We start from the raw sequence: 25,902 nt of genomic DNA, 5'->3' as shown, positions 1-25,902 counted from the left end.
GCATTATTGCGAATCGTCATAATGAAGTCCTGATTAAGATCAGATGGGTTTATTCCAGGTCAAACAAAAAATTGCAGCTGCTCAATCAATCTGGCAGTATTATTCAGGTGCAGGAAAGGAAGGGGTCATACCAAGTAGAAAAAGCCCCTATTGTTCCTCAGCACACTGAATTATACCTGCAACAATATATGAAGACTATATGGTAATAGGAATTCAGAGATAATAGTTGCATGCATTTGGGAAGCTGCTAGGCCGCGTCACGGCTTCTCTGTCACTAGCAGTCCCAAACACTAAGGGGTTCACGTCCGGGGAGTAGGGCACCCCCAAAAATATCCAGCCCAGGACCCCCCAGGGCATCACACGAAAAAAGGAGGAAGAAGGGTGACAGTGAAGTGTAAAGTATAGATGTATAAGACTAATTAATAAGTGTTGAAAAAGGGGTTGTTCCAGGTCAGCAGTAGATAATGTGAAAATCTCCTACTATACTCTTGTCCTTTAACGCCAAAAAACCCCCAAAAAACATTTAAGCCTTTAGAAGTTTGGGTAAGTTTATCACACTGACACATTTACAAATAACAACACCATGTATGTACTGTAAACTGAGGAATGGGTTGAAAAACCCCAAAACTGCTGTGTTATCGTTGCTGATAAATGCTACTTGATGCTGTCGGAATAAAAGTGGCGATGACTTTCCTGAATTATTAGCCGATGAGTGTGGCTCTATTGGTTGTCACCACTCCCCTCCTTTTTTTTGGTCATCTTAAGACACAAACTGCTGGCTCTCCATCATTTATCAGCACTCATTATATACCGACAACCACTCACTGTTTCTTTATATTTTCAGAACTGAGATTTTTCTTATAAGATTGATACAATTTTAAACGCACATTCGTTAGTGTTGCAGCAACTGCTTTTTACTAATTTGTTATTCCCCACTCCTGGGAGTTTAAAATGTATATTTAGAGATTATTAAATTATTTTCATTATAGGATACTGTGTTGTTATTATTTTTAACTCTGAATGAGCCTAGTGCCATCACATTTTTATTGTTTGGTCCAAAAAGTATCATACAGCTTATTCTAGTTGCTGATAGAACTGTGGTCCAAGAATTACACTTTAGCATATTTTGTGAAAAAGCTCTTACAGGGTTATTTGTACAGAAAGCGTCTTTATAAAATAGTATACTTATATTTGTTGTCTTATTTAATGTGTAACTGTAGTAACTGTAATTACCCTCCCCCAGCTTTTTATCTCTCCAATCCACCCCTGTAATCCCTGACTGCACAGGATTGTTAAAAAGAAGAATAAGGGTCATATGTATTAATAATTGCGTCAGTGCCGCCATTATTAACAGTCCGTTTTGCAATGGACTTTCATTCTTTACAAAAATGCCCCGGCTATGTACTAAGTGTAACTCAGGGACCGATAACCGATGTCCCTGCGAGTTATATCCCTGGCAAATTGGAGGAGTCGTTCACATTTGTGAAGCCTGAGCATCTGACACCACACACACACGCACAGTGTTAAGATTCCTGAGCCATCTTTTCAGAATTTGGTACAAAGGGGTCAAATAATAAAGGTGACTGATCTGAAGTGGAAATTAGCATTTTACAGGAAATGCATTAAGCTGTTAGTACATAGTGGGAATACATAAAATGAAGCAAAATCTGCTGTTTCTGCATGATTTTAAGAATAAGGCTTGATAAATAGGCCACTAAATTACATTGTTTGACATCTTTAATGTTTTACTGTTTCTTGTGCACAGGTGTCATATATAAATATATATAATAAAACATACTACAAGCTTTTGAAACAATAAACCAAGCAAAACCATAAACCAATGTCAGCTTGGTAATAAAAACTAGCTTTAAACATCATTTCACTTAAGTAAAATAGTATTTGCATTCTGATCACCCTTACATCCGTAAAAAAAAGCAAATCACAAGGCACCTGCTTGTTATGAGGTATAAATCTAGTTCCATGCTCTGTCCAAGCTTTCAACACCCTATTCAGCGCTGACTGAATAACACAGAGGAGCTTAGTGAGAAAAAAAAAGATGTCTGTTGAGCTAGGGACAATTGTTCAAGTTAAAGTGTTACTGCACAGGTAATAATCATATGTAACCAATCCTCTGTCACAGCAGAAGTCACAGGATGAGAACAACCATATAAGTGCTAAAGTAGGCTATCAGAAAATAAACATGATTCCTAGGGGGAGTTTAAAGAGGTGACTAATGCAAACTTTGCTTGTTCTTAGTGCACAATATTAATGTGGAAATAGGAAACAAAGTCAGAACACACCACAGATTGATCTGTTGCTGCTAAAAGAGGATCTGGAAACTTCAAATATCTTTTAAACAAAACAAGCAAAAAAATAAACAGCACAAATATCTCTACCTGAGTGTAATAGACTTTAGAAATATCTGCAAAGTAATATAAGAATATACTATCATAATAAGGTGTTAGGAAAACTGCTGCAACTCGCACTATACAACTTTAGTAGGCGCTGTTATTAACCAGTATGTAAATGTGTTTCAATTAATAACATTACAAAGTATGTCTTTTAAAAAAAAGCCTCATATAGAGACAACAGAACAAAGTACAGTATATATATATATTGTGACACAGTTAGGTTAGGGGGTCCCTCTCCTGGGTAGAGGACTCCTTCCTTACACACACACACAGCAGCAGGGAAGCAGCACACCAGTCTGGATGCAAGTACAAGCTGGTCGGCGCCAGTCTTTATCGTACAATGACAGAAATATAAAGAAAACAAACATAAATCCTAGCCCTGTCGGGGCACTAACTTCACAGGTAGTTCCCTCACTACCAGAACCTGGCAGGGCCTAATACCATCGCCAGCACCAAAAGCACAGCACAACACTTACAGTTAGGTTTTCAAGTGTCTCTTAGCAAACTCCCTGTCTGCTCTCCCAGGTGAGACAATCAGCCCTAAACACACTAGGCTTATATTGGCCACTCTCAGGTGGAAAACTAACAAGCCTGTACCAGGCTGCGAGAACCAAAACCTGGAGTGGTCGTGGGTGGAGCCCTCCCTCTCCTCTCACCCACAACCCCCAGGTCCCAAACCGGCTTTTCAAAAAGCCGAAACTCAAGCCTGCTACACTGCAGACTTTCTCCTGGGGATTTTAAACACATAGGACAGGAATCTGGGATAAATATCCCTGTCACAGACCACTTTACCAGTGATCCTATCACAATATATATATATATATATATATATATATATATATATATATTACACACACATACATATATATGTATATGAATTAACAAATATAGGTTGTTAACGCAACCTACAGATTTATGTGGGGTGCCAGTTTCCTTTTTAAATAGCTGTGGAGCTGTCACAACTCTCGGATAGATAGAGGATGCTGGCTGTATTACGGGATTGACTAGACCTAGTATTGAGGCGCGGAGTCTACTGTGCCGGCGGTGTTCACCAATTACCCTCTCAAGGAAGTATGAACTTAGTTGCGTCCAACACGCAGGTCGCAGCCCTCAGAATAGGTTCCTTAACACAGGTGCTGGTATTCGCTGAACAGGGGTAGAGTTCAATGAAGAAGTACAGTGTAGTCGCTAAACCAGGTCAAACCAAACGGAAAAGACGGTACCAGGGAGCAGACATATGCAGGTCACAGAGGATAGCCTGGGGTCAAACCAGATTACCAAGCGCAGTACCAGGGAGCAGACAAGTCTGATCACAAAACAAAGCCAAGGTCAGGAATGATGGATGTGAGAACACGTGTGTTAAAGCAGCTCCTGTTGAACTAAATACACAGAGCTTTATTGCACAGCAGAGGGTAAGCACCGTGCCGTTGTGCTCACAAATCCCTCTACCTCATCTGCATTATCTTACGGGAAGGACTCCCACCTCCGGCTCTCCCATCTACCTGTTGGAGGCACCAGTGACTCATTGGATGTTGCCGGGTCTCCAGCTAGAGAGCAGTGCAAAGTTGTATGTATGAGTGGGAGGCTTGTACAACTTATTAATCAGAGGACCCAATGTAGGCTCATTAGAGGGCCTTATCTCGGATTCACCTGCGACCAGAGAGTGTGGGATAAATTTACTAAAGGTCGATTTTAATTGAATTAAAATCGATCAAAATCGATGCTTTGTTTCTGAAGCTAAATCACACATTTACTAATACTTAAAAAACTAAACAAAAAATTGTCTGTTAGAAAATGTGTGATTAAGCCCCAGAAACCCAACATCGATTAAAATCGACCTTTAGTAAATATACCCCTGTGAGTACTGACTGAGAATTATGCTCCCAACAGATATTTGAACTTTGCTATCTTCTTATCATCTCGCTGTCTGACCGGAGAAATCTGAGTTATTTTGGTCGCAAGCTGGTGCTGCATTATTGCTAACTATTTACAGCTGTCTACATATCCCCATCATAAGGATATTAATGCTACAAAGTTACCTTTCAGGAGCGGTTTTGAATCCAGTGGATACCATTGTTTCAGTTAATTGGAACTACGTATAAACACTGTGTTCCACATGTGCCTGCCAGGAATTATTGAAACATGTTTATGCTTTTTTATATTGTGAAGCTATTTCAGCCTTTTGTGCAGTTATTGTTTTTAGGATAATTATATCTTGAGAATAATTGTAATGTTATATTGTTTAATCAAAAGGGAGTTTATTCCTTTAACCCTTATCTTGTGTGTCTAAGCGCCACCTATATAGTTGTCCAAGGTCAGGAATGAACAGAATAATCACAACAGGAATGCTGGAGTAAGGTTTGGGAGCCTATACTCTGGCACAGGAGTGCTTCCCAGTAACTTCCTTAAATGGTGTTCCTGGCCCTTTAAATTCCATACAGGTCGGCACACGCCCCCAGGGGTTCCGCAGCTGGCCGCCAGCACACTGATGCTGGATGTCGGGGGAGGAAGCCGAAAGACAGAGCAGCAGGTGTCGGGGACTTCCTAAATGACAGTTAGCAGCAGACAGATTGGTAATTTCTCTCTCATTACGCTCTCTCTCTCCAAGCTTTGATACATCTCCCCACAATTGTTCAAAAGATTCTAAATCTGGGTACACACCAGGACGACGGATTAGGTGTCCGGGGGATCCGTCGTCCTATCTGACAATTGTTAAGTGCATACACGCTTACCAATTGTCGGCCCGTTGTGCCGTGACTGGCACCACACCTGAGCGGGCATTTACATGTGCCCTCCCAGTTGAGCTGTAAGTCACCAGCAGCCTCTGCAACAAGTGTACGGGCAGTCATCTGACCGCCTTTACACACAGCACGATGCACCAATATATCTGCAGATATATTGGGCATCATCTGTGCTGCAGTCTACGCAATATGTCTGTACACACTGGTCGAAGCACAAACGATATATCGGCTGTTCAATTGAAAGGCAGATATATTAGCCAATGTGCACTCAACCTTGTCTCGCACTTTTTTTTCAAGCAATTCTCAGAAGGGTTGGCTTAATTGTTTTCTTTCTTCAAGTGTATAAATAAATCAGAAGCAATTGTGCACCATGGAATTCTAGCTGACCTTCGGAATTTTATTTCCATAAAGCTTTGAAGTTTGGTTCTTATGAGCGCAGGAAAAGTAGAACACAGAACAGCGGGTTGTGCTAGGTACAAAATAATAATAATAATTATAATAATAAGTCCAAAATTATGATCAATGAATTTATGTGATTAGAAATTAAGTAGACCACAGATATGGAAGGACTGAAAACACTTGTGTTGAGCAATTATTGAAATTAAAAAAATATCATCATTACTAGTTTTAGCAGTTTCTTCAAATATGTTCTGCGATCAGTGGTACCCAATCACTGTTTTGGGTTGCCAGGTTGCACAGTGAATCTGGAATTTCTGCACCTTTACTTCAGATCTATTGATGACACATACGTGAGGCTATTGACCAGCTAAATTTACTAACCAGATGGATTAACTAAAAAATTATTCTATCTTAATAAATAATAGTCAACGTAAATATCTTGCTGCAAAACTGTTGTATATCTTACATGTATACGGACCCAGTAAGACAAACTTTAAGCATATCTTGGGGAGGCTGCAATATACACAATTCTTGATGATGAAGACTACTATTTCTAAAGGCTACTAGAGAATGTGCAGCCACCCTCAGAGGAAAAAAATAGTATCCAACACCAGTCATTAACCCCTAACCAGCATCATTTGCGAGCACGTCAGGGTGTGCGATACATGACATGGTCATAAACAATGTGACCACAGTGAGAAACGCACACTGGGCGGCTGCCGGAAGATAATCTTCCAGCAGCTGGCCATGGCAGAGGGTCCTCCTGACCCTTCTGAATCCCTGCACCCTCCTCCAATGTAAATCAGTGCCTAATATTATATAAATCAATATCTTTAATGTTAAGGTTTTTTATATATATATATATATATATATATATGTATGTATATATATATATGTATGTATGTATATATATTTATTTTTTTTTATTTTTTTTAAATATAAAATTGTGTTGGATAAGTTATAAATGGCTGTTCTTGACCTAATTCAATAATAAAAAAACCCTGACAATTTCTGAGAATTTTTTTGGAAAAAATATTAGCCAGTTATGTGGTTAAAGCATTCAGTAATAATCTAACTTAACCCCATTAGGTTACTACTAATAGACATAAGAAAAATAATATTGCTATATATTTAGTATCAAGATTAAAAAAAATTATAAAAGGGTTTGGACAAATTAGCAGGTAACCAGACCAGGCTATAAACCAGGGATGGGGAACCTCAGGCCCGGGGGCCGTATAAGACCCGTGGAGTCATTTGCTGTAATCACTGGTAATTGTGGCCCCGCCTCATGTGACGTCACACAGAGGGGGCGTGGTCTGCACCAGGCCCGCAAATAATGTTAAATATATAAATATGGTCCTTGGTAGAAAAAAGGTTCCCTGGCTGGAAGTACAAAAGTGCCAGGGAAAAGTTGTCCAAAGCTGTAAATACTAGCTGTTTAGCCTCCACTACTACTTTGCAGCGAACATTGATATAAAACTTTAAGAAACCTCAATTCTCCAATGTTTTAGCTAAATTCAGCACTGTGTGATGCTCTATATACCTAATGCGGGTGCTTTACTGATAACTTTATCATAAATAAATGTATAGCTTTATGGATTTACCCTTATATTCGCATTCACCCTACCACATCTAATGTTAACGGTAAGATTGATATCGTTCAGATCGTTAATTTTTTTGTGCCTTCCAACCATCAAACGACCAGCGATGCGCAGGCACATATGGACGATAACGACATCGACCATCGGCCGTGCATGCAGGCCAACCTGGTCGATATCATCCAGGGTACGATGGCCCGTTGCTGGTGGTGTGCTGGATGATCGATATCGATCATCCAGCACACTGTGAAGGTGTAGGGAGATCAGTCAGCGATATCGTTATCACTGACTGATCATACGATGTGTACGCACCATAAGTTTAAAATAAATAAATAAAAAGTATATTCAAAAGTCTTATTATACCCTCGGCATTTGTATTTTATCTTAAGTTGTTGTGTATGTAATAAACATAATATTTAACAAAAACCTAGAATGTAAACTAAAACATTTGCTTCTATAAAAAAATAAAAAATTGTATATATATATATTTGTACAGGTCCAGCACTCACATCTATATCAGCAACAACATCGGGGTGCATTCCGGCCGGTTCAGTCCCATCCAGAGACAATAGGCAAAATATAGGTACCCAAAAGGACGAAGGCTGTGTCTTATGTTTACTCAAAGGTTGGTGTGATATGCAGCTGGCTTGATAATGGTCCTGACTGGACCGAAACGTCACTACTATTCAAATGCTGCTGCTATAACCTACTACCATTATATTGCTCCGATTATGGAATAGATTACCTTGAATGTCTCCTTGGTGAGTGCATCCTTTTGGATACATACACATATATATATATATATATATATATATATATATATATATATATAAAATATGTGTGTGCATGTATGTGTGTGTGTGTATATATATATATATATATATATATATATATACATACATATATATATATATACATAAAAACAGAAAACCCAGCACTCACCATATTTATACATCATTGTGAGTGTTTAAACAAGTAAATAATGGGGATTTAGTTCATGGATTGATCAATGCATTCAAGCCCGCAGCCCACATCACAGGACCCCACTTTCTGCAGGTCCTACACTATCCGTCACACTGATGGAAACCTGTTAGCTGCTATCACATAGTTTAGACAGAAAAAATGTTACCTGGTTTAAAGCTCACCTGCCAGCTAATGGCTTTTAAAGGTAAGGCAGTCACCTGACATAGCTTCTATCACACTACCAAAAAGACAGCTGACACAGGTTAATATAAACGAGTTTGCACATAGGGTGCATGGGAAAGCTATGATCACAAAAGGTTAATAAAAATTAACCGCATAAACAAAGTCAGAAATCCACTGCACTCGCCACTCCTAGATTTGGGGTGCAGACCTGCACTCGCCATTCCCAGGACTGGGGTGCAAGTGGCCTGTGACCACATTGCTTAAATAAATAAAAACAGAAAACCCAGCACTCACCATGTTTAAACACTCACAATGATGTAGAAATAAGTAAACCCTATGTGCAAACTCGTTTATATTAACCTGTGTCAGCTGTCTTTTTGGTAGTGTGATAGAAGCTATGTCAGGTGACTGCCTTACCTTTAAAAGCCATTAGCTGGCAGGTGAGCTTTAAACCAGGTAACATTTTTTCAGTCTAAGCTATGTGATAGCAGCTAACAGGTTTCCATCAGTGTGACGGATAGTGTAGGACCTGCAGAAAGTGGGGTCCCGTGATGTGGGCTGCGGGCTTAAATGCATTGATCAATCCATGAACTAAATCCCCATTATTTATTTACTTATTTCTACATCATTGTGAGTGTTTAAACATGGTGAGTGCTGGGTTTTCTGTTTTTATTTATTTAAGCAATGTGGTCACAGGCCACTTGCACCCCAGTCCTGGGAATGGGGAGTGCAGGTCTGCACCCCAAATCTAGGAGTGGCGAGTGCAGTGGATTTCTGACTTTGTTTATGCGGTTAATTTTTATTAACCTTTTGTGATCATAGCTTTCCCATGCACCCTATGTGCAAACTCGTTTATACTAACCTCTGTCAGCTGTCTTTTTGGTAGTGTGATAGAAGCTATGTCAGGTGATTGCCTTACCTTTAAAAGCCATTAGCTGGCAGGTGAGCTTTAAACCAGGTAACATTTTTTCAGTCTAAACTATGTGATAGCAGCTAACAGGTTTCCATCAGTGTGACGGATAGTGTAGGACCTGCAGAAAGTGGGGTCCCGTGATGTGGGCTGCGGGCTTAAATGCATTGATCAATCCATGAACTAAATCCCCATTATTTATTTACTTATTTCTACATCATTGTGAGTGTTTAAACATGGTGAGTGCTGGGTTTTCTGTTTTTATTTATTTAAGCAATGTGGTCACAGGCCACTTGCACCCCAGTCCTGGGAATGGCGAGTGCAGGTCTGCACCCCAAATCTAGGAGTGGCGAGTGCAGTGGATTTCTGACTTTATATATATATATATATACATACATACATACACACACACACACATATTATTTATATATATATATATATATATATATATATATATATATATATATATATAGAACGCAGGGCGGCACTCCGTAATAAATATATCCACAAGCAGAAGGTACTTTTGCAATGTTTCAGCGCTTTATTCCGCGCTTTTGTCAAGCATACAAGTGCAACAGTGCTTGCCTTAAATAGCAAGTTGAAAATGAGAAAGTGAAGAGGATGCCCGCTCGCGTCTCCGTGCGCCACTGGGTGATGACGTCATCACGCCGTGTCTTGACTCTATGCATTCTGGGGTGGTAACCAAGGACGCTATTACTCCTGTCAAGATAGCGGAGGGGGTTGGCAGCCCGCTACGGCGCCACGGTCACTGAGCATTGCTATGGGCAAAGTGACATATACATTATTAATAAAGGAGGAAAGCATGGATAAACATTAAAAACCAATGGATGACATACTAGGATACTTACATAACTAATCACAATAATTACATGATACGCACTGTGACAGAATAACTATACACTAAAACTTTTGGACTAAGACCGATGCAGTGCCGTCTGCTTCTTGTATAGGAAGGTTTGGTTGGATATATATATATATATATATATATATATATATATATATATATTATACAAGTGGCCCGGCACTCTGCTGACCCAAATATGGGTATATATACCTTGCTCCAGGTGCCCTCTGAAGGTGGAGATCACTCCCCTCTATACAAACGTGGCAGGAAAGTCAGCGGCACTCAGGAGACTTCTTATGAATGAAAAAAAGGTGTCTTTATTTCGACGTTTCGGGGCAACGTGACCCGTGTGTTCCTGAAGACGGGGTCACGTTGCCCCGAAACATCGAAATAAAGACACCTTTTTTTCATTCATAAGAAGTCTCCTGAGTGCCGCTGACTTTCCTGCCACGTTTATATATCTTTGGATGATCCGCACTCACTTAGGTGTCCTATACTTGCTGGGATGCAACATCAATATTTGGTCTAGGTAAAATCCACAGACCAAAAATATAGAATATAGTTCAGGGGTGCACTCACCAGACTTCAGTCAATTATTCAAGCTGATAACTTTATTCCATAAAAAAATCAGATGTTTCGGTCCTAATTGGACCTTTGTCAAGGTACAACAATCAACTGTACATAGTGCCATTAAATACCCATACCCCCCTCCCCCTAAGCAACAAAGAAATACAGACACAGACACACTGAACATTATATAATCCAATGCACAACCACACAAATAGATGGATTATTGACCTGCATACCTCAGGATAGTGTCTCCATAAATTACACATACCCAGAATCAGCGCAGCCAGGTGCATCTGGTGTGTTATCATCAGCTGATAATAGCTGCTGGCGTCTCCCAGCGGCCACATGTCATGGGCGCATAACATGACTTCCCTCACATTACCGGGAACGCACACATCGCATCCCGCTACCTGGCAACAAGCGCACTCACATATGTATTGCGCCGCTCTCAGCCAGAAGTGAAACACACGCAGGCGTCATATAGCCTAGCAACACAGTGCATATAATCATAGTACACTGTTGTTGCTATAATATCAGATATTTTATATCCACAGCAGTAAATACTAATAAAATCCAGATCAAGTTCATTGTCTTGTATGTATGTATGTGTATATATATATATATATATATATATATATATATATGTTCATTCATTCACACTAAAATATATATATATATATATATATATATATATACACATATATATACATAGTCTCTCCAGCCCAGCACAGTGACAGCAGATGAATCTTGCCTTACCCTTTTGCTCCAGGGCCAGGCTGGTGATGGTGCGGCAGCGGCTCCTCTTCTCCATTAGCTCGCGCCGCGCTGTGACGTAGTGACGTCACGCGCGCCGAATAAGGACACTGAGCCCGCCGCCTGCCATGAACGGGTGGCCTGTCCGCTCCTTCTGCCGATGTACAATAAAGTTACATCGCCAGAAGGAGCGGACAGCAGGCACCTCGTTCGCGGCGTGCGGCGGCATCCGTCCTTTCACATTGGGGACGAGGAAGGGTGGGTTAGGGAGCGGACCCCCTGGGAGCAACAGTAGCGGCGGCGGGTGAGTGGTAGCAGCGGGCCGGGCCCCCCTTTTCTGTCATTGTCTCCGGGCCCGGGACAGTAGTCCCGACAGTCCCCCCCTGTTGGCGGACCTGGTTCTATGTATCCAGTTTGCCCTGTTTTTCATGGCTGACTGTGGAGGGCACCCGGCTCAGTTATCTGCGGTACCCGCGAGTGCCGAAGTGATGGATATATATATATATATATATATATATATATAAAAATAAAAAGGAGCCAGTGCATCCAAGACAGTCAAAAATAGATAAAGATTTATATCCACATATATAGTGCATTAATAGATTTTCAGTGCATCCAATTAACAGTGCATATTCACGAGAAGGCATATAATGACCAGGTCTAAATGACATGCATCAAACCAGAGGGTACTCATCCATGGTAGCATGAACCCGGTTCCATCTGAAACAGTGATGCTCAACAGCAGCTGTTTCGGTGATGTCCAAACATCTTAATCATGAGCATACTGTGTACTGCCCTCACACCAAATTATATACCCATATGTACCAATCACACAACAAGACTCACCGCTCCAACACCTGTCGTCATGTGTCACACATCGCCGTATAGGGGCGGAAGTGACATCGACAGGAAGGGCGGAAGTGATGCTCCGCACAGAGCATCATCCGTCAGCTGTAGCTATGGCAACGATAGAGACGGAAGTGACGTTCCATCTGGAGGATCATACAGCAACCAGAAAACTACACTACCCAAGGTGCAATATAGGCACAATGGGGAAGTAGCATCATGCTCCGCTTCAGGGTATCATAGCAACCACATAAACAAACGGTAAAACTTTTACTTCGTCAAGACAAACAATATATTACTCATGTGTGCGGCAAAATCAAAAAAACTGGCATGCATATAGGCAAGATAATAGTATACTCCCAATAAATACAAATAGCTCAGCTGTAGTCAGGTGATGTACAGTGCGACGGACATCTGGGTACATAATTGTGCCAACATACAATTTATACAATATTATACAATTTATACATTAAAAAAAATGGATCAAGGAAATGAAGACAGACATATACATACACAAAAAAAATATATCCTATACAAAAATCAGGAGACTACCGCCAATAGTTAGAGAAAGTAACTAAACGATAGTGCTTCATTAAGACCGTTAGGTGCTACTGTATTAAGACGACTGAGTAACCCTGATGGTTTTACCCACATACAACAATTGGGTAAAACCATCAGGTTACTCAAAGAAAGGATTGTATTACATCGATCACCACATACTTTGAGAGACTTCTGTTTGTTTCCCATCGATCACATACCGCCTCTTAGGAGAGGGGGGGGACCGGAATAAACTCTTGTTACAGAGGGAATGCTTCTGGATCAGTCGTCTTAATACAGTAGCACCTAACGGTCTTAATGAAGCACTATCGTTTAGTTGCTTTCTCTAACTATTGGCGGTATTCTCCTAATTTTTGTAGATGATATTTTTTTTGTGTATGTATATGTCTGTCTTCATTTCCTTGATCCATTTTTTTAATGTATAATATTGTATAAATTGTATGTTGGCACAATTATGTACCCAGATGTCCGTCGCGCTGTAGATCACCTGACTATAGCTGAGCTATTTGTATTTATTAGGAGTATACTATTATCTTGCCTATATGCATGCCAGTATTTTTGATTATGTCGCACACATGAGTAATATATTGTTTGTCTTGACGGAGTAAAAGCTTTATCGTTTGTTTATGTGGTTGCATTTTCTATTTTTGACTGTCTTGTATGTGCTGGCTCCTTTTTTTCTATATGCTCATACCTTTATGTGCCCTGCACTCCTGACTACATTCAAGGTGTGTGCTGCCGGTCTTATTGGATAGATATATATATATTATTTTTTATTTTTTTTTTGTGTAACATTGTTTAAAATCTCAATTGTTAAAATACCTTGTGTGTCAGAATACTGCTAAGGAAATTTAATCTGACATCTTAAAATTGTGTACAGGATTTCACTATTGTTCATCCCTGCCCCCACCCACCTCCCTCCCATCAACTAAACAGGGCCTCATCTGATGTACATGTAGTGTAGACATATTCAGTTTCTGCTGATGGCTAGTTAAACACCTGTCACCGCAGAATGAATAAGAGACACAGGTGAGAGTGGCTGTAGAATACTTACCAATGTTTCTGCATTCTCCATAGAACTCAAGTATATTGACACAAACCTGGTTTATTTAAAATACCCAATATGTCGAACATTTATCTACCAAGATTTATATATGAGAGAAATGCTCATATAAAAGTAATCACTTACAGAAGATGTAAGGCACAGAAGCGTTTCAGCTAGGCTTTCCAATAGATAAAGCAGTCACAAGATCTGTAGTGTCGGATGACTTGGGTCCTGTGCAGGTTCTAGACTTTGATTAATTTTTAACTAATGTACATGTTTGTTTTCTGGTATATAAAATACCGATTATTCGTGGATGTCTCTCAATTGACAAACCAGTTAAGTTGGACAAGAACTGAACGCATACTCTATCTGGGTTTTAGGTTGTATTTGTTACAAGAGTTTACCTCACAAAAGTAAACATATTCAGTCTCCTGATAAATAGAGTGGAAAGGATACCATGATAGCCCTAATATGCACAGTATATACACAAATTATATTGCAGATAACATAAACGGAGAATATACTATGCTGCATAGGAGACAGCTTTGCGAGTTCTGTTGGTACTAAATCACCCTGGATATTTGTGTAGTACCTGCTAAACAAGCCTTATGCAAAGCCTGTCAGGATACCAGCGCTGGAATCACGACAGCAGTCGGAATTCTGACTTCAGAATACCAACTGCCTGCATCCCAATGGTAAGTATGAGGGTTAGGCTGCAGGGGGGGGGGGGTTAGGCTGCGGCTACAGAAGGGGAGAGTTAGGGTTAGGCTGCGGCAGAGGTGGGTTAGGACACTTACCTACTTGTGTCGGGATTCTGACTGTCGGGCTGTTGTTGTCGGTTTTGTGATCGCCACCATCCTGACTACCGGGACCCCGTACCAAACTACTCTGCACATCTACAGTAGGTACAGAGCTGGTGTGTTAAGATGGATGTTTTATGGGACACGTGTACTGTACTTAAATGAGGCCCAATGTTTTGTCAATGCTCCTCCACATGGGTGATGAGAAGCATTACATTAATTGGATGCTTTATTTGGGTGTTTATGGAGGATGGAATTGGATGCTCATAGAGGATGGGCTTTGCATTAATTGGATGCTCATGGAGGATGGGCTTTGCATTAATTGGATGCTCATGGAGGATGGGCTTTGCATTAATTGGATGCTCATGGAGGATGGGCTTTGCATTAATTGGATGCTCATGGAGGATGGGCTTTGCATTAATTGGATGCTCATGGAGGATGGGCTTTGCATTAATTGGATGCTCATGGAGGATGGGCTTTGCATTAATTGGATGCTCATGGAGGATGGGCTTTGCATTAATTGGATGCTCACGGAGGATGGGCTTTGCATTAATTGGATGCTCACGGAGGATGGGCTTTGCATGGATGCTCATGGAGGATAGGCTTTGAATTAATTGGACGCTCATGGAGGATGGGCTTTGCATTAATTGGATGCTTATGGAAAATGGGTTTTGCATTAATTGGATGCTCATGGAAGATAGGCTTTGCATTAATTGGATGCCTATTTGAGGACAATTGTTAGGGTCAGTCAGAACCTTCTTGCTGTTCGTTCATGTCCAGCTATTTGTCTTGATTATGCCACTGATATCACAAGATTTGAAAAAAACTCAGCTTTGGGTGGGGTCAGCCTGCTACTGAGAAATTGCCCATCTTCTAGCCTTCTCGCAGGTGGCAGACTATCTGACAAAGCCTGCAAATGTAGTTATTCTGTTCCTGTATTTTAATTTTTACAAACTTTAGCATTCATATTTTTGCCACTTTGTTATCACTATTTTCATTTAGTAAGCACTGTGGGTCTCATTCAGACCTGGTCGCAAGCGCTCGCAACCGGGTCGATGTCAAGGCCCTGCGCACGCGCAGAGTGTGAGAGAATTTCTCTCGCTCCGGAGCTCACTACAAAAGGGGCGGCTGTCTATGTTGATCGACAGCTCGTCCTGTTTTGTAGGCGGGGCGGTGGGGTGGCTACACAAACGGAGGCGTTCCTGAAGGAATGGCTGCCGTTTTGTGGGCGGCCGCACTGACATCAGCAGTGATGTCAGTGGGGAGTTTCCTGCTTGATCAGAGCAGGAAGCTCCCTGGGGCTTGCGGATGCAGAGACCCAACCTTAGGGTCTCGCCACAAGCCCCGATGGTCTTGACCATCACCTTGGTCGGTCGCTAAGCTGTGGGTGGTAACCCACAGCTTAGCTAGCGACCAGGAGGCCGCACTAAAAAAAACAAGCGGCCGCCCTCATTTAGAGAGAGCGCCTCTGAATGAGGGCCTGTGTCTTTTTACCTCATCTGTCATGTTCTTGAAAGACAACAAAAAAATCCTGTGTCAGAGAGGCTTGGTTTTTAGAATGCAACATATATGTAGGTGATTGTTTGTTTTACAGTAACTCTCAAGGTGCATACACACACAACAATTTTTTGAACGATTATCGATAACGATATCGTTTAAAAAATCGTTCACTTTCTGAGTTAAAACGATGAACAATTATCGTTCATGCACGTTCACGTTTGTAGTTCAGTCAGACTGACCAACTCAACGATTTTCAGTAAGGGAGTATGCAAAAATAGTTTGTAGTTAAAAAAAATCGTTCATTACATTTAGTAAATGAATGATTTTAGTAAACGATTTTCGTTAATTTTTCCCTTGAAAAAGTGAACGAAAATAGTTTACTAAAATCGTTCATTTACTAAATCGTTGTGTTTGTATGCTGGTTCAAGAATACATTTTGTGATGTATCAGGGAGTAATGGGGCCAATACATCTGTAATCAATTGGGGCAATTCCCTGTTAGTCTGATTACTGGGTAGGAGGATCGTGAAAAACCAACAAGATGAACAATCTCAATTTGCCAATTGCGACATAAATAAGTACTACATTTTATTTGTAACATGACACTGTGATAATAATGGATGTGCAAGACATTTTGGGGAAGTTTTAAACAGACTAGGGGGAATATTTACTAAAGTGCGGGATTATAGAAGTGAAGGTGTTGCCCATAGATTCTACTTATTTATCTAGCACCTTCTAGAATAGGGGTGGGCAATAAGCGGCCCCAGTTGTTGTAGAACTACACAACCCAGCATGCCCTGCTACAGTTTTGCTATTTGACCATGCTAAAAATGTTGCAATGCATGCTGGGATGTGTATTTCAACAACAACTGGAGGGCTGCTTATTGCCCACCCCTGTTCTAGAAGATAGCTAGAATCTGATTGGTTGCTATGGGCAACACCTCCAGATCTATAAACCTGAACTTTAGTAAATATACCGTTAGGTGTTTTGTACTGATTAAGGGGCATATTTACCACAAACCATATTTAAAATGTGGTTGTGGCATGAAAATATTGCCAAACTTGCAATGCAGTCATGAAAATTACTGCATGCATTTATTAAAGTCGAGGAGACAGTTCGAAGATTCCATGAAAGCTCTGTTGGGGAGGAAGGCTGGAAGCAAAATGATAGAAACAAGGCAAATGAGAAGAAAACATACAACTTGCATGTCTAAAGAAATCCAGAAAACAGGTAATGTTTTCAGGATTTCTTTAATTGAGTGAGTTATCTAGTTTGCTGGGTCAATAATTATTCCACAGAAATTTAACAGACCTGTTGGGGGTAGGGTGGACAAAGTTGAAATTTGTATTCTAGTAACAAGAAAGCTGCCCACTGCCCTACTTATTTAGTGACATTTCCTTATACATAACATACTTATGCAGAACTTTACAAAGAATGTTTATCCGTTCCTGCTCCAGTGTAGCTCACAATTGGGGAGTACATACAAACACCATACTGATAGGGCTCTGGTTGAACTCTAAAGCTAGGTACACACCTACACAATTATCGGGCCGATCATCTGATAATTGCAGATGGGTCCGTTAATTGTACAGGTGTGTATGTAGGAGCGTTAGCCGACAAACAGCTTAAAAACACTCCTGCAAATGAACGGATTGGGTGGTTGCATCTTATGAACAGTTTAATATTTAAGATGCCCAGTGGTCCAAGTAGTTTAAATTTCTTAGTTGTACTCTGTGAATGCACAGGGGAGTGGCCTAGCAGCAGTTGGGTATGTCTGCACATCATGCATGCCCCCTTATAACCTCAGTCTGAGGCATGCCCAGCGCTCTAGGAGCTACTGGGCTGCACTCGGACTCTCACGGGCCATAGTCCACCTCGCCACCAAACACCGTGACTGGCTTGACGCACAGCAAATGGCACCGGCTGCAAGGTGGTAGGGGATACAGTGTACCGGCTACTAATTTCTTAATGGTATGCCATACCAGCTTACTTCAACCACTGAAGCTGTCCGACCTCCCGATCGAAGAACGTATACACTGAGCTAGAAATAGATCAGTGTGTAAGGGAGTCACACTGACCGGATAATCGTTGAGCAGATCGGAGCGTTTATCTGATCTGCATAGTGTACCTAGCTTAATCCATGATCCTAGTGCTGTGATGGATGTAATGCTAACTACTATGCCACAGTGACAACCATAAAAATTGTCTTTCCTTGCACTAATACTGCACACTGACCCATGCCACCTACCTTAGAAAACAATACATATTTAATATTTTATACTGTTCATTAAAGTGGAGGTCTTGAACTGAAAACTTCAAAGTATACAGCAGCTTATTTGTTTATGGTCTATATGTTTGCCCTATTCACAAAAAAATACATACCAGAGATTCTCTCACATTTATAACAAATGTGAGCTATACGATGCATTGAAAACTAGAAATACAGTACTATAACTAGGAGACATACAGTAATGTTTGATATAATATTACACATTTCAACATAGTCATAATACACCACAAACTTATTTATTCATTAGATCTACTGAATGTCCATTAACTACACAAGAAGTTTTACAGAATCGATAATAACAAAATATAGTGTCCTCTATTACCATATTTTAATATATAACATGCCAGAAGTTAATTTGTAGGTATAGTACTAGCATCTATAGTATAAAAGCAGAACAAAAACTACATTCAATTACAGGCAGTGCTTAAAGTAGTCCTAGAGAAGTGGTGGAACTCAAACCTCTCCCTCCCTCCCTGTTGGCGCTCTTTCAACAAAGGGACAGCGAGAAACGAAAACGCGCATTTAAAAAGGGATGTGGTCTAAAAAAGGGGCATGGTCAAAATAGTATTGTCAATTAAAATTTCACCACACAGTAGCATAATCTTATTCACGTTACACCGCATAGTGCCCCTAATTCACATTACATCACATAGTAGTGTCCCTTATTCATGCTATGACACACAGCAGTGGCCCTTTCACACAATGCTCACATTTGTGCCCCTTATACACAATGCCCACAGTAATAGTGCCCCTAATGCACATACCGCCCACAGTAGTAGTGCCCCTTATACAATGCCCACAGCAGTAGTGCCCCTTACATATAATGTCCACAGCAGTAGTACCCCTTATGCAATGTCCACTGTAGTGGTGCCCCTTATGCAATGCCCCCAGTACTTGTGCCCCTTATGCAGTGCCCCCCAGTAGTTGTGCCCCTTATGCAGTGCCCCCAGTAGTGGTGACCCTTATGCAGTGACCACCGTGGTAGAGCCCCTTATGCAGTGCCCACAGTAGTGGTGCCCCCTATGCAGTGCCCACAGTAGTAATGCCCCCTGTAGTAGTAATGCCCCCTATAGTAGTATTGCCCCCTTTAGAAGTAATGCCCCTTGTAATAGTGCCGCACGCGCACACACAAAAACCCCCACAATACTTACCTTAAGCCCAGCTCCTGCATCCGCAGCCGTCCACCTGGCTGCTCCTCTGAACTATGGGAGAGACGTCGTGAAGTCTCTCCCATAGTGCACACTGACGGAGACGGAGCTCAGGAGTGAACTGGTAACAAAATCTCAGCGGGTGCACGGCAAAAGAAGCCTCCCTGCGGCGTCAGGCTGAGGCGAGCCGGAGGAGGCGTAACTGGTTCCGTCTCCAAATAGAAGCAGTTCCGCCCCGTTCCAGCCCACTTTAACCCCCGATAACAGGTATATAAAAATCCATTCACCTGCATAGACAAACATTTGCAAACACTCCGTGAAACAAAACTATGACAAATCGCATTTCAGAATCATTATGTAATAAATGGATGAGGCAGTTGCTCTTCATGTAGCCAATTTACTGAAGTGGATTTTGATTATGTAACAAAGACACTTCACACTACACAGTAATTGCAAAACACCAACGTAATGGACACTGATGTGGGGAAATGACAAAACTGTGAAAAAAAAAAACTATTTAGCAAAAATGTCATTTCTCCAGCATAAAAAAAAAAAGAGACAGCTGACTTACTGTAAATGTGGGTCTTAGGCTGAGAAACATGCCTAATATTATTGCAATACTTTACAAAGTAACCTGTAGCTGGGCCCTTAAAAGGCGGCCGTGGCCCATTAATGTTGGGGATTATTTTCGGGATACTCTGTGCCCTGCTATGCCTGCTTCCATTAGCTACCTGAGCTTATTTAGCGTACAACACTTTCGATTAAGAGAAAACGGTTAATAAAATAGATATGGCACAATGCATTTCACCTCTATACTTCACAGATGAGAACGTTTGTTTTCAAAATTCATGAGTATTACAATATAATTCTGACTCCAGCGGAAGCTATCCCTTTAACATGAATGCGGAATGAACAAATAACCACGACTACCAATCACGTAGGTAGTGGATTCTGATTGGTCCTCCTGCGCATAAAACTCTCTTCAGTATTATATGATCTCGAAACAGCTGCACAGATTCTTCTAAAATTAATTTACTAAACTGCTGAGGGTTTCACATTCTTGGATTCACTCAGAAAATAAAAATGATAGTAAGTCAATAAAGTAAAGTACTGTCAAATAATTGATCTATTTAAAAAGTGAGAACTACATTTAGGTACAAAATTAGCCCTGAACCACGACAACCAATAAGTATTTAGGCTTTTATGTCTGGTGTAAATTAAATAAGTGCAAGAGGTACATTGATTCGCTTTCTGCACAACTACTATTGCCATCTTGTCTGTCTAAAGTTAAAATAATTACAACTTGGTATAAGGCCTGCTCTTTAAGGATGGCCAAATGTTTATAAGCTTCTTGTAGCCCTCGCTGGTGAGTAACAAGATAATCATATAAAATGTAGTATATGCACTTGTGGCACTACAAATGCCAGTATACAGTGACAGTCCATAACAATCTTGCATGATGGCACTTGTATAAACACAAGGGTATATTTACTAAAGGTCAATTTTGGCTGATTTCTGGTAAATTTTGTATTTCAGGGTCTAAATCACATCTTTACTAACAGATAATTTTTGAGAAATTTTTTTTAAGCAATGTCAAAAATCATCTGTTAGTAAATGTGTGATTTAGGGGTTTATTTACTGAAAGTCGATTTGGGTCGATTTTTGGGTAAATGTTTGGTCGATTTTGTGTTTTAGGGTCTAAAGCACACTGGACCTCATTCAGAGTCGGTCGTAAGCGGCCGCTCGGTTGTACGCATCCGATGTTTCCAAACCACACATGCGTACGGTTAGTTGTGCGCATGTGCGTACGAGACCTTGCTATCCAAAATGCTGTTGATCGTACGGCTTACGAGCAGGAAGTGGCTTCCGAGAGTTGATTGACATGAAAGGCCGTTTGTGGGTGTTGACGGGGGTGGTGGTCTAAAAATGCAGGCGTTCCTCACCGTTTTCAGGGCGTTTCAGGGGCGTACATAAATTTCCTGCTACGACCGACATAGAAGGCCGGAAGTAGAAACTATCGAATGTGACTGATGTTATGTTTGATGTTTCTATTTTGTGCCACACAATGCAAGCAGCTAATAATCGTTTGTTGTTGCTAATAACACTGCTAATTGGCTTGTAATTGATTCATCTGCGTTTGCATTAGCGAATAATAAGAATAAATAAATTTCATGGGGATGGCTTATTCTATGCGTGTTAATTTTTGGTGTAATTTGCACACAACACAAGCGGCCGCAACCATCAGAAGAAAATTAACATACAGCGACTGACAATGACTGACAACGATTGACTCGATCGCTAGCTGCTATCACTCGTTAGCTAGACGAGGTGCTTTGTTCATGTATGGGCGTCACTTTGGTTGCAATCGCCCGGCCATGCGATTGTTTTTTTTTTTCAGATTCTCGATCGTTAGGCGTATGACCGAGCGGCCGCTTACGACCAACTCTGAATGAGGTCCACATTCCCTTAGATGATTTTTGGCATCTTTTTTTTTTATGCAATGTCAAAAAATCCCTGTTAGTAGATGGGTGATTTAGACACAAAATCAACCAAAAATCGACCCAACATGGACCAAAATCAACTTTTAATAAATACCGTATATACTCGAGTATAAGTCGACCCGAATATAAGCCGAGGTACCTACTTTTACCACAAAAAAACTGGGAAAACTTATTGACTCGAATATAAGCCTAGGGTGGGAAATGGCAGCAGCTGGTAGTGCCCCCAGTCGTAATTCCCCCCCGGTTGTGCCTCCAGTAGTAATCCCTCCTGGTAGGGCCCCCAATGGTAATCCCCCCTTTCAGTGTCTCCAGTAGTAATCCCCTCCTGGTAGTGCCCCCAGTGGTAATCCCCCCTGGTAGTACCCCCAGTAGTAATCCCCCCCTGGTAGTGCCCCCAGTGGTAATCCCCCCTTTTAGTGCCCCCTGTAGTAATCCCCCCCTTTTAGTGCCCCCAGTAGTAATCCCCCCTTTTAGTGCCCCCTGTAGTAATCCCCACCTGGTAGTTCCCCCTGTAGTAAACGCCCCCCTGGTAGTGCCCCCTGTAGTAATAGCCCCCTTGTAGTGCCCCCAGTAGTCCCCCCCCCAGTAGAGAGATGCGTATTAAGAATAAAAAAATCACTTACCTGAAACTCCCGCTCCTGGTCCCGCCGCTAACAGCTCCTCCGGCCGCTTTGATGGGAGAGACGTCATTACACATGACGTCTCTCCCACTACCCACTGCGAGAGCCGGCAGATGGCTCCCGCAGTGGGAGCAGCAGCAGCAGCCGCTGAGAGTCTGTCAGACTCCGGCTCCGGCGGCTGTGTGTTTGTGCTGTGTAGCATTGACCGAACTCCGTCCGGTCAGCGCTACACTTCACTCGAGTATAAGCCGAGGGGGTACTTTTACAGCACAAAAAATGTGCTGAAAAACTCGGCTTATACTCGAGTATACCCCAAGGTGTTCAATGCACTAACCATGATTGCCCAATATAAAAAGTGTATAAAATAAATATAATAAACTATGTGCCCCCATTTATATAACTAAAATAAGAGTGCCTCCTTAATATTGCTACATTAATATAATTTTTTGGCTCAGATAAAATTTTTTCATATACCTTCTCCATTCAATACTTGCTTGAAATCTTCTTTTCTTGATCCGTATGGACAAAGAACCCCAAAATAACATATGGAAGAGAAGCACCAATTCCTGAAACTATATGTACCCATAGGACAGAGGCACCAGAGAGGTCCCAATGCTACAAATGTGTGCTCACACCTAGGGTCATATTTACTAAAGTGATGATTTTTAGAAGTGGAGATTTTGCCCATAGCAACCAATCAGATTCTAGCTATTATCTTCTAGAAAGTGCTATATAAATGTTAAGTAGAATTTGAATGGTTGCTATGGGAAACCATCTCCACTTCTAAAAACCCGCACTTTAGTAAATATTGCCCCTAGCCTCAAAACACCATGAGGTGCGAGACATATGGAGCGAGTAAAGCACTAGGTCTGAACTACATGGTGCAAAATTTTCACCAAGGCCCCTTTAAATGGTAAAAAAAAAAAGTATACTTAAGTGTTAGGTACTGTGCAATGGCAGAGAGTGCACTGCTGAAAAAGACCCTGGACCAGGCCTCAGAAATTAAATTACTAGCAACAAACAAGCTTTCCATGTCGTGAACTGTTGCATTTGCAGAATGAGTGAATACATAACTGTTTTGCAATACACCAACAGATGGGGACATCCCAGAGCTCCCATCCCGGGCGGGAGAATCCTGCAAAACTGTACGGCCATACTGCGAAGCGGAGGCCGCAAAAGAATCAACACGCTAAAACTTGACAAAAGTATGTCCGCCTGACCAAGTGGCCGCCCGACAAAGCTGAGCCAAAGAAACCCCACGGGCAGCCGCCCACGTGAGACCCACCGAGCGCGTGGCATGCACTCTAATTGAAACAGGAGGCTGTTAAGAGGCGACCAGATAGGCCTGTCTGATGGTCAGACGAATCCAGCGTACAATAGTCTGGTTTGAGGCCCGCCAACCAGGACGAGCAATATCATTCCAAACAAAAAGTGAATCTGTCTTCCGGAGAGATGTTGTCCTATCAACATAGATCTTAAGAGCTGTGACCACGTCTAAGGATCTAGAGGCCTGAGAATCGTCTTTCAACACTGGAACCACAATGGGTTGGTTAATGTGAAACGCAGACACCCCCTTAGGCAGAGAAGACATCTGCGTACGAGGCTCAGCTCTGTCCTCATGAAAAATAAGGTAAGGAGGACGACAGGAGAGAGCCCCTAGCTCCGACACATGCCGTACACAAGCGGGAGCTAAAAGAAGAATCACCTTCCAAGATAAATATTTGAACTCCACAGTCTGTAAAGGCTCAAAAAGGGAAGACTATAGGAATGAAAGCACCAAATCCAAGTCTCACGGAGCCGTTGGAGGAGTAAATGGAGGTTGTAATCTGATGACTCCTTGCAGGAATGTCTGAATATCCGGCAACAAAGCTAGTTTTCTCTGAAAGAAAATAGAAAGAGCCAAAACTTGAACATTCAGAGATCCAAGACGAAGGCCTCCAGCGAATCCGGCCTGCAGAAAAAGGAGGAGCCTGGACACTCTGAATTCTGTTGGGGACACACTCCGGTGTTCACACCAGGATACGTAGGCCTTCCAAATTCTGTAATAGTGTTTGGAAATTACCTCCTTTCTAGCCCGAAGCATAGTAGGAATCACAACAGATGGAATCCCTTTCTTTCTCAAGATAACCCTTTCAACAGTCACACCGTCAAACGAAGCCGCCATAAGTCCTGATAGATAAAGGACCCTGTTGTAGAAGATCCTCTCGCAGAGGGAGCGGCCACGGGTCGTCTATCAGCAGTAGACATAGATTGGAATACCACGCCCTTCTTGGCCAATCTGGAGCCACCAATAGCACCTTTGCCTTTTCTCTCTTGATTTGTTGAAGACGACGAGGAAGAAGGGGATCGGTGGAAAGAGATAAACAAATTGGATCTGCCAAGGAGTTGTTAGAGCATCCACTGCCATCGCTTGCGGATCCCTTGTTCGCGAGCAGTAAAGAGGCAGTTGATGGTTTAACCTTGACGCCATGAAGTCGACCTGTGGCAGTCCCCATCGCTGCATCAGCTGCTGGAACACCTGCAGGTTGAGCACCCACTCCCCTGGATGAATGTCCCGACGACTGAGGTAATCGGCCTCCCAATTTCCTACGCCTGGGATGAAAATTGCTGATTTTGCCACCGAAAATTCCTCTGCCCAGAGTAGAATGCGCCTTACCTCCTTCATGGCCGCTAGAATTCTGGTGCCTCCCTGCCAGTTGATGTATGCCACAGCCGTGGCGTTGTCCGACTGTACTCTTACTGCTTGGCCCTGCAACAGAGGATGAGCTAACTGTAGAGCATAAAACACTGCCCTTAATTTGAGAATATTTATGGGCAGAATAGCTTCCCTCTGAGTCCAGCAGCCCTGAAAGAGTCTTCCCAGAGTCACTGCCCCCCACCCTCTCAGGCTTGCGTCTGTGGTGAGGAGAATCCAATTCCACACTTTGAACCGCTTGCCCGCCAACAGGTGAGAGGAATGCAGCCACCAAAGAAGAGACGTCTGAGTCCTTGGTGCCAATCTTATTCGTTGGTGAAGAAACACATGAGACCCCAACCACTGAATGAGGTCTAATTGGAAAGGCCTGGCGTGAAATCATCCACATGGTATGGCCTTGAAAGTGGCAACCATCTTACGGAGGAGTCATATACACAGGTGTACCGACACTCGGCGGTGTTGTAATATTAGTCTTACCATCTGCTGGATGGAGGTCACTTTGTCCT

General features: G+C 41.9%; 1 protein-coding gene across 1 annotated transcript in view; it reads right to left on the bottom strand.

The window, feature by feature from the left end:
* PRKX (protein kinase cAMP-dependent X-linked catalytic subunit) overlaps positions 1–25,902 on the bottom strand; it is a 199,074-nt gene that overhangs the window by 68,245 nt on the left and 104,927 nt on the right. The window lies entirely within an intron of this gene.

Source organism: Taudactylus pleione, unplaced genomic scaffold, assembly GCF_031769625.1.
Source record: "Taudactylus pleione unplaced genomic scaffold, aTauple2 ptg000026l, whole genome shotgun sequence".
Lineage (NCBI taxonomy): Eukaryota > Metazoa > Chordata > Amphibia > Anura > Myobatrachidae > Taudactylus > Taudactylus pleione.
This window is presented reverse-complemented; position numbering and strand designations above follow the sequence as displayed.